Genomic DNA, 9308 nt, shown 5'->3' with positions numbered 1-9308 from the left:
GAGAGAGAGAGAGAGAAAGTGTGTGTATGGTGGGCGCCTGTGAATTTTGGAGAAATGAGGTGGAGGCAGACTGGCGCAAGGAAGTGCAAGAGATGAGAAACCCTGGATTCCTGTGCTCCACTGAAAACAGGCCACAGTGTGAATATTTCTTCCATCAGTCACTAGAACTTACCTTGTTCTGTGATAATTTTTTTTTTTTTTTAATGATTGCTATCGGAGGAATAATGAATTAGGAGATAAATCCCGTTGATTTAACAAAGAGCTGTGCTTAACCCATGGGCTCCCGGAGTTCCTGTGTGAGCGATTTTGCTGGAAGGGTGCTAGGCATACAGCCCTCCTCCTGTCGGCTCATAGTTGCCAGACTCATAGGTCCCTTCCCCGGGGTTCCTTTCTTTATTAAACTTTGAAAATGCTCAGTTCCGTCCTATATTGAGGACACTGGACACTAATGGGTTAAGAAAGTAATTTGCCTCTCTGTCCAGAGAGGGATATCCGGTTAATGTGAAAAATACTCATGAGTTTACCAAAAATCTCCAGGTGCCAACCATCAGAGAAAAAAAAAAAAAAACATAAGGCATTTAACAGACGTTACACGGCCTGGCTAATAATTTGACAAAGTCATCTGGTGTTACCCAGAATAAAACCCATCTTTCATTTTGTCCGACGAGACGTTATCCTGTGATAAATAAACTCCTTCATCAGCCAAAGGAAAAATTCCCTGTTTAGCTTGAGCAGGTTATTTACTCGTATCGCATAAAATCATGTTTATGTAGCCAGAATGAAGCCCATATCTACCCCTTTATCGGCCTGGCAAACTCCCTGTAAATAATACTATTTTCAACCGATAGACTGAGTTAAGCGGGGAGACTCATCTTTCGTGTATGGAAATCCACCCCGCCTCTGTGTGTGTGTGTGTGTGTGTGTGTGTGTGTGTGTGTGTGTGTATTGAATTGCGAGTCATCCGACTTGTGGAGCATGGTATGCGGGTTGGTAGGTTGGTGACTGGGTGAGTGGATTGGTTAGTGTAGGCTGATGATTTCACAGGCAGATTAGGTGGACTGGGTGGGCGAGAGGGAGGGAAAGGGTTGTTGGGCTGGTTAAGTGGGATGGTGTGGGGTTCGTGCATTAAGTGGGGTGGGTGGTGGGGCTACGTGTAAGACAAGGCAAAAGACGGGTTATTGTCGTCCTAATTTTGAGACATACTATATTGAGTAAGGTTGTGTGTATGTGCGTTATTGGATGGGGGTGTACAAGTAGGTGAGTGGAGAGACTGTGGGAAAACAGGCCTCTGGGATTACGTCATTTGAGTGAATATGTCCGAGTTGGGAACAGGCCAGTGTCCGGAAAATCGGTCCACAGGGGATATTATTCTAGAATCATGCAGAAATAGGTATATAGATCCAGTGAGTTACAACAGGTTCATCGTGCAATAAATCTGTTGGTTAAGAGTCTGTGTTTCAACTGCACGCATCAGTCGCTGGTATAACCACGTCGGATAACAGGTTCATGAGGAAAATATGTTCACTGTGAAAAATATGTCCATGGGTATACGTCAATGTAGGAAACCTGCATCCACGGTGAGATTCAAGGTCGACGGAAATATTGGTCCATGGGGAGAAAATACATCAATGGGGAAAATTAGTTCATGGGAAAATTGGTTTGCGTAGAAAAGTAGGCGTTAAAAAAAAAAAAAGTCATTAAGGAAAATAGGTCCATGGGGGGTTTAGTTCCGAGTGGTGAAAATGTCCATTGATAAAAATATTCATGGGGTGAAAATAGGTCCATAGGGGCATACACGTACTGTAAATATACATAGAGCTATTTAAAATACATAGGACTTAAAACATCCAACTTTTAACAGCAACCGTTGTCTGGAATTAGGGTTACCCCTGCGCAACTTGGACCAAACAACCCTTAGCCTGATCCTTGTATCACTTCGTCATCCAGTTATTATATTTCATAATTTACCTTCATTTAGTCATTTAGGCATAGAAAGCCAACCGAAACGAAAGGAAAAATCCCTGTGTAACTGTGCTGAGCACCTCATTTTTCCGCCTCATTCCTCGAAAATTCACAGTCTCTCTCTCTCTCTCTCTCTCTCTCTCTCTCTCTCTCTCTCTCTCTCTCTCTCTCTCTCTCTCTCTCCTGGTAACAAATGAATGCATCGAACTTGTTCACTCTGTGTTCACTGGTTCAAACCTACAGGAAATCGTGGAGTGCAGCCAAATATATATATGTCACTTGCTTGACTCAATACGAGAAACAAGTTATTAAATAATCAAGGTGATATATTCCTGTTATCAAAGTCAAACCTTCAGAGTAAATATTACTATTGCTTTATCCACTAGTACAAGCCGAAAGCTGAAGGGATATTTTTCGGCAGAAATGCATCGAAGGCAACCTCTGTGCTCGTGAATGCGACGTTGCCACATACATGGGTTGGCTGGACGAGGGTGGCTAAGGACTCCTGGCCGCAATAGTACATTCTTTCTTATGGTTTTGTGGAAGTCACTGCTCAGCGAAGTGGAAAACTGCTTGCTCGGCTCACTCTCAATAGCCAGAGCATCCTGAACATTCGCCGTGTTCGGCGCCTTTTAACCAATGCTGATGTTATACAGACCTTGATGTTGCTCATTGAGAGGGTAAGTGCACTTCTCCAGCTCCACAGAAATCTTCCTCGTATCATCCTCGTCTACTTTCCTTCTTCCCTCTTCTTCCTCCTTGTGCTTGTTTTCCTCGTGTGCTCCACCATGATGCTTCTCCTCCTACCCAGCTTCACTGTACATATCTTCAATGGCAATGTCAAGGTTAGCACACACACTGAAGCTGTTGACCCAGACAGCTGCTTGCTTAGAGTTCATTGAAATGCCTTTCATACCTCCAACACCCTTGCCTTACTTCATATACGTTTGCTCACCAAACTTGTCTGCTGAAACTGCAGTCCCTCCGTCTGAGTGCCGACAGACATTTGCACCTGCAAGTAGGTCTGCTATGGCACGTTGGGGAAGATTCTCCATAAGGTGCACATACCAAAGCAGGTAGCGGGCATAATTGTGGTGACCTGCCACAAAGAAATATGGCAGCATCTCTTTGAGACAGTCCTGCTGGTGGAAGATATCATCATTCCACTCTTCATACAAGAACATTAGGGCCAGCAGGGACAGTTTGATGAGGCAGTCTACTCATAGTCTCCTGGTTAGGTATTCTCTGGCTTTCTTTAGGTATTCACCCACCTCCTAGTACGTCTTGGTGCCGTTGGAGTAGAATCTCTGCAGCAACATGGCGATGACGAAACGGTATGCCTGCAGAGCATTGGTCCAGGCCTTCCCATTCATGCTGGTGATGGCACCAAATGTTGCAACTATAAGAACGTCCATGCCAGATGCCTTCATCAGTGTACCTATGCAGCTCAGGAAACCTATGAGAGTGTGCATCGTACCAGGGTAAAGTACGAGGGGTCGTTCCACTGGAGGAGACGCAGTCACATACAGTTAGGGGTCGACTATGAGGTGAGTATACTGCATCCCGAAAGTATTGACAGACCTTTCAAGACACCCAAGTGTGGTCAGAACAGTGTCAGGATGAGCAGGTGGTGAGTTGATCATTGGTCCAAACACCACCAGTGTTCTGGGCTCCTGAGCAGAACTTGCCCTCAGTCAGTCTTGCTGGGCATTGAAGCCTGTCCACTCAACTGGTTTGTCACTCTCGTGGACTTGTGACAGCCACACTGCATCTCGCTGCTGACTGAACCTGACTGTAGCAGACAGAGCTTTCGTCAAAAGCATAGGGGGATTCAGCATAGAAGGCCCTGTGCAGTGTTCCAGCTGAATAGCCTGGTTTGTGAGCTATGGAGAAAATAGTTCGTGTTATTTTATTGGAGGGATCATGAGCTGCATTATGCCAAGTTTTCCCGTGTCTGTAATTCCAGAAGGATGCTGTGTGAACTCCATGACCAACGTATGAGTAGTCTTCATCCCGTTGAGGCTTGCAATGTACAGTCGCTCAAAAAAGTATCCTCCCAAAGGTCCCGTGAATCAATCTGACTCAACGAACGAAGAAATTTGGAAAATATTAAGTGAGCGTGAGATCTGTTAATAGCCCCGGTTTACATACGGCGCAGCAGTGTACGAGTTAAAATGTCATATGGAAACATTATGCCCTAGTGAAATGCAATAAGAGAATTATCTCGGATATATGAAATGGAATTATTCATGTATTTCCGATGCGTAGCCTGTATGAGTAGAACAGAACAATATAGACTCTGTATCGGATATCTGAAATCCTCGACTCAAACTTCGGATCTAGATATGAGGTACCGAATCTATCGTGATATTTGAGAGAGCCAGGCTTGCTAACAATACCGACACTGCTTCAATCGCCCGACACATTGTGAAGTCCTGCGTTCATGCGGTGGGAGGATACTTTTCTGAGCGACTGTACAAGTTATAATTGTCAGCTCAACTAAATATAGGGCCGATCTCCATGCTTAAACCAAGTTTCTTGTGGTAGTCTGACTGATTGTCCAACACAAACATGGCCACTGACTTGCGGAAGCACAGCACTTCGTCATAGGTGCTTGTGATGCCATGCTCATGGAGAGTCTTGATGAGCTCTGACTTGCCATGCTCGTGATGTAGTTTCACAACCAGCCCAAGCGTGGTCTGATTTCTGTCAACTCTGCCAATGTGCTGCTAAATTCACTGAGCCAAGATCAGTGACGACTTCGTTATGGCGCCGCCTGATACGTAGCTGGATACTAGTTCAAGAAGAGTTGCACTGGTACTCTCGATTGCCTTCTGATAAACAAAAGCACCGAGATCATAGTCCCTAGATCTGGGTACAGCCATGAAGTCGCTTCTGATCTTTTTCACCAGCATCTCAGCCTAGTCATCATTGCCATTGCTGTGGCTTTTCTTCATAATTTTGATAAACTTTCCGAGGCTGGCTTCAAATCCAACTGCACTGTCACAGCCTTCGATGTGGAGAACAAGCAGATTGTCTCTATAGTGGGCCGTGACGTTGGACGCAAACTGTTTTTTTGATGCAGTGCCTGAGACAGCAAGGTACATGGAGTACAGCTCTGATTTCGTTCACGTGTCAGTCGAGTTCTGACCTCATTGTCTCTTCCACAGGTGCTATGGTAGCGGTACGAGTCTTGGGAATAACACGGAAACGATTGTAACAATGGACATGATGCTGAGCATCAGAAGCATGCAGATCAATGACCCCACTTAGTCGAGTTGCTACCTCATTAGCCCAATCGTCCTGTCTCTCATCACAGAGGTTTTCCAACGGTTGCTTGAATGTGATATTACTGCCTCTACCTACAGTTGTACACTTTCTGACCTCCTCCCATCTGTGTGGATTTTTACTGTCGTTTGGCTTACACTCATTTCCACAAAACAGACAATCTCGCTTGAACACAAAGTCAGTACATTTAGCTTTCAACAGCCTTTTGGAAGCAGCAGTGTCACGCCATGCACCCTTTATCTTTCTCTTTATTGTTTGTTTCTGCTCTGATGTATATGGTATGTACTATTGCGGTCAGGAGTTGTTAGCCACCCTCGTCCAGCCAACTCGTGTGTGTGGCAGCGTCGCATTCCCGAACACAGAAGTTGCCTTCGATGCATTTCTGTCAAAAAATATCTCTTCAGCTTTGGTCTTGTACTAATGGATAAAGCAGCAGTAATACAGTATTTACTTTAAAGGTTTGACTGATAATAGGAATATATCATATTTATTATTCAATAACTTGTTTCTCGTATAGAGCCAAATATATATACAGTATATATATATATATATATATATATATATATATATATATATATATATATGTCTCCGACTCCGGGCAAAGGCTTCAGGACCTATATCTTGGGGGCAGTAGCTTATCCCAAGGCCCAGTAGTCCTCCTATACCTCCACATGTCACCACTTCGGCGCTAACATCCACCGTCCATATTGAATACATGCTAGGGCTGTCTCATACAGGACTAGTGTACTGGTATTAGCAGGGGCATTTTTACGACATGTCAGCTGGTCATCTGGTAGATCAGGAAAGTCTGCTGTTATGAAATTCAAATCCTTAAACTGTTCCCTGCCCCAGCCGGGATTCGAACCTGGGTCCATCAGGACTGCAAGCCGCCTCTCTACCGATTCAGCCACCGCCACGACTTCCGGTAGGTTTGAACCACCGAACACAGTGAACAAGTTCGAAGCATTCATTTGTTATCAGGAGAGAGAGAGAGAGAGAGAGAGAGAGAGAGTAGTGGGTGCCTGTGAATTTTAGAGGAATGAGGTGGAGAACTGAAGTGCTCAACATGGGATTTTTCCTTTCGTTTCGGTTGGCTTTCTATGCCTAAATGACTAAATGAAGGTAAATTATGAAATATAATGACTGGATGGCGAAGTGGTACTAGGATCAGGCTAAGGGTTGTTTGGTCCAAGTTGCGCAGCGGTAAGCCTAATTCCAGGCAACGGTTGCTGTTAAAAGTTGTATATTTTAAGTCCTATTTATTTTAAATATCTCCATGTATGTTTACAGTACGTGTATGTCCCTATGGACCTATTTTCACCCAATGAATATTTTTATCAATGGACATTTTCACCACTTGGAACTAAATCCCCCATGGACCTATTTTCCTTAATGATTTTTTTTTTTTTTTAAGACGCCTACTTTTCTACGTACACCTATTTTCCCATGAACCAATTTTCCCCACTGATGTATTTTCTCCCCATGGACCAATATTTCCGTCGACCTTGAATCTCTCCATGGCTACAGGTTTCCTACATGGACGTATACCCATGGACATACTTTTCACAATGAACCAATTTTCCCAATAAACCTGTTATCCGACGTGGTTATATCACCCACTGATGCGTGCAGTTGAAACACAGACTCTAAACCAACAGACGTATTCCACGATGGACCCGTTGTAACCCACTGGATATATGCAGTATACCTACTTCAGCATGATTCCAGAATAATATCCCTTATGGACCGATTTTCCGCACACTGATCTATTCCCAACTCGGACGTATTCACTCAAGTGACCTAATCTCAGAGGCCTGTTTTCCCGCAATCCGTCCATCCACCTACACACCCACCCATCAACGCACATACCCACAACCTGACTCAGTACTGTACGTCTCAAAAGTTGGACGACATAAACCCATCTCTTGCCTTGTCCTACAGGTAGCCTCACCACCCACCTCACTTAATGCACGAACCCCACTCCACCCTACTTAACCAGCCCACCAACCGTTTCCCTCCCTCTCGCCCAACAACTCCACCTAATCCGTCTGTGAAACCACCAGCCTATACTAACCAATCCACCCACCCAGTCACCAACCTACCAACCCGCATACCATGCTCCACAAGTCAGATGACTCACCATTCAACACACACACACACACACACACACACACAGGCGGGGTGGTTTTCCCTACACTAAAGATGAGTCTCACCGTTTAACTCAGTCTGTCAGTAGAAGATAGTACTCTTAACAGGGTCGTTGCCAGGCCGTAGATAATGGGCTTCATTCCGGCTACATACAAATGATTTTATGCGATACGAGTAAATAACCTGCTCAAGCTAAACAGGGAATTTTTCCTTTGGCTGATGACGAAGGAGTTTATTTATCACAGGATAACGTCTCGTCGGACAAAATGAAAGATGGGTTTTATTCTGGTTAACACCAGATGACTTTGTCAAATTATTAGCCAGGCCGTGTAACGTCTGTTAAATGCCTTATGTTTTTTTTTTTTTCTCTGATGATTGGCACCTGGAGATTTTTGGTAAACTCATGAGTATTTTTCACATTAACCGGATATCCCTCTCTGGACAGAGAGGCAAATTACTTTCTTAACCCATTAGTGTCCAGTGTCCTCAATATAGGACGGAACTGAGCATTTTCAAAGTTTAATAAAGAAAGGAACCCCGGGGAAGGGACCTATGAGTCTGGCAACTATGAGCCGACAGGAGGAGGGCTGTATGCCTAGCACCCTTCCAGCAAAATCGCTCACACAGGAACTCCGGGAGCCCATGGGTTAAGCACAGCTCTTTGTTAAATCAACGGGATTTATCTCCTAATTCATTATTCCTCCGATAGCAATCATTAAAAAAAAAAAAAAAATTATCACAGAACAAGGTAAGTTCTAGTGACTGATGGAAGAAATATTCACACTGGCCTCTTTTCAGTGGAGCACAGGAATCCAGGGTTTCTCATCTCTTGCACTTCCTTGCGCCAATCTGCCTCCACCTCATTTCTCCAAAATTCACAGGCGCCCGCCTAACACGTTCTCTCTCTCTCTCTCTCTCTCTCTCTCTCTCTCTCTCTCTCTCTCTCTCGGTAACAAATGAATGCTTCCAACTTGTTCACTTTTTGTGTTCGCTGATTCAAATTTACAGAACTGGAAGTCGTGGAGTGAAATCAAAGAAATATATTTGTCACTTGCTTGGTATTGTATGAGAAAAATAGTTACTAAATAAAAAATGTGATATATTCGTCTTATCAGAGCCAAACGTTTAGTACAAGCCCAAAGCTGAAGGGATATTTTTCGACAGAAATACATCGAAGGCGACTTCTGTGCTCGTGAATGGGACTCTGCCACATACACGAGTTGGCTGGACGAGGGTGGCTAACAAGTCCTGGCCGCAATAGTACAGTAAAACACGATTTGCGGGCAATAATTTCACTTTCTGACTGAGTTGTGTATAGTTCATCACGTTTCGCTTTTGCTTGTAGCGACAATCTTCTGCAGTGTCACAGTTTTCAATGAAGGGAGAAACCTGTACTGTACACAGGAAAAATCATCTGGTAATTTACCAATATGCTGGGAATCGAACCAGGGACTCTCAGATGAGAGCCAGGCAGCATACCACTACACCACGACCAGGTAAAAGTTAACTCACGTTGTCACAATCTTGTAACCAACGTCCCTCCGCCCCCACTGTGGGCATCAAGAGGATGAGTTAACCCCCTGGCACTCGGGCTCTCATCTCTTGCAGTAGACATGTCTGTGACAGTGTGGAATATGGCTCTCATCTGAGAGTCCCTGGTTCGATTCCCAGCATATTGGTAAATTATCAGACAGTTTTCAATGTTTGTAACTTGGCCTTGGCATTGCATGGACTGAACAGGCATCCCTTGCAGTAGACATGTCTGTGACAGTGTGGAATATGACAGGACTGATGCTGGAATGCTGATCACACTAGCTCTACAAAATATGAATAGAGAGAAATAGATGTTAATGGGTTTTCATTGATTGGCAGTAAGAAGCAATAAGTTTTGTACCCAGTCATTGAATCAT

Source organism: Coenobita brevimanus, chromosome 40 (genome assembly GCF_032717465.1).
Source record: "Coenobita brevimanus isolate Jiangsu-jjx chromosome 40, ASM3271746v2, whole genome shotgun sequence".
Taxonomy (NCBI): Eukaryota; Metazoa; Arthropoda; class Malacostraca; order Decapoda; family Coenobitidae; genus Coenobita; species Coenobita brevimanus.
Note: the sequence above shows the minus strand (reverse complement) of the source record.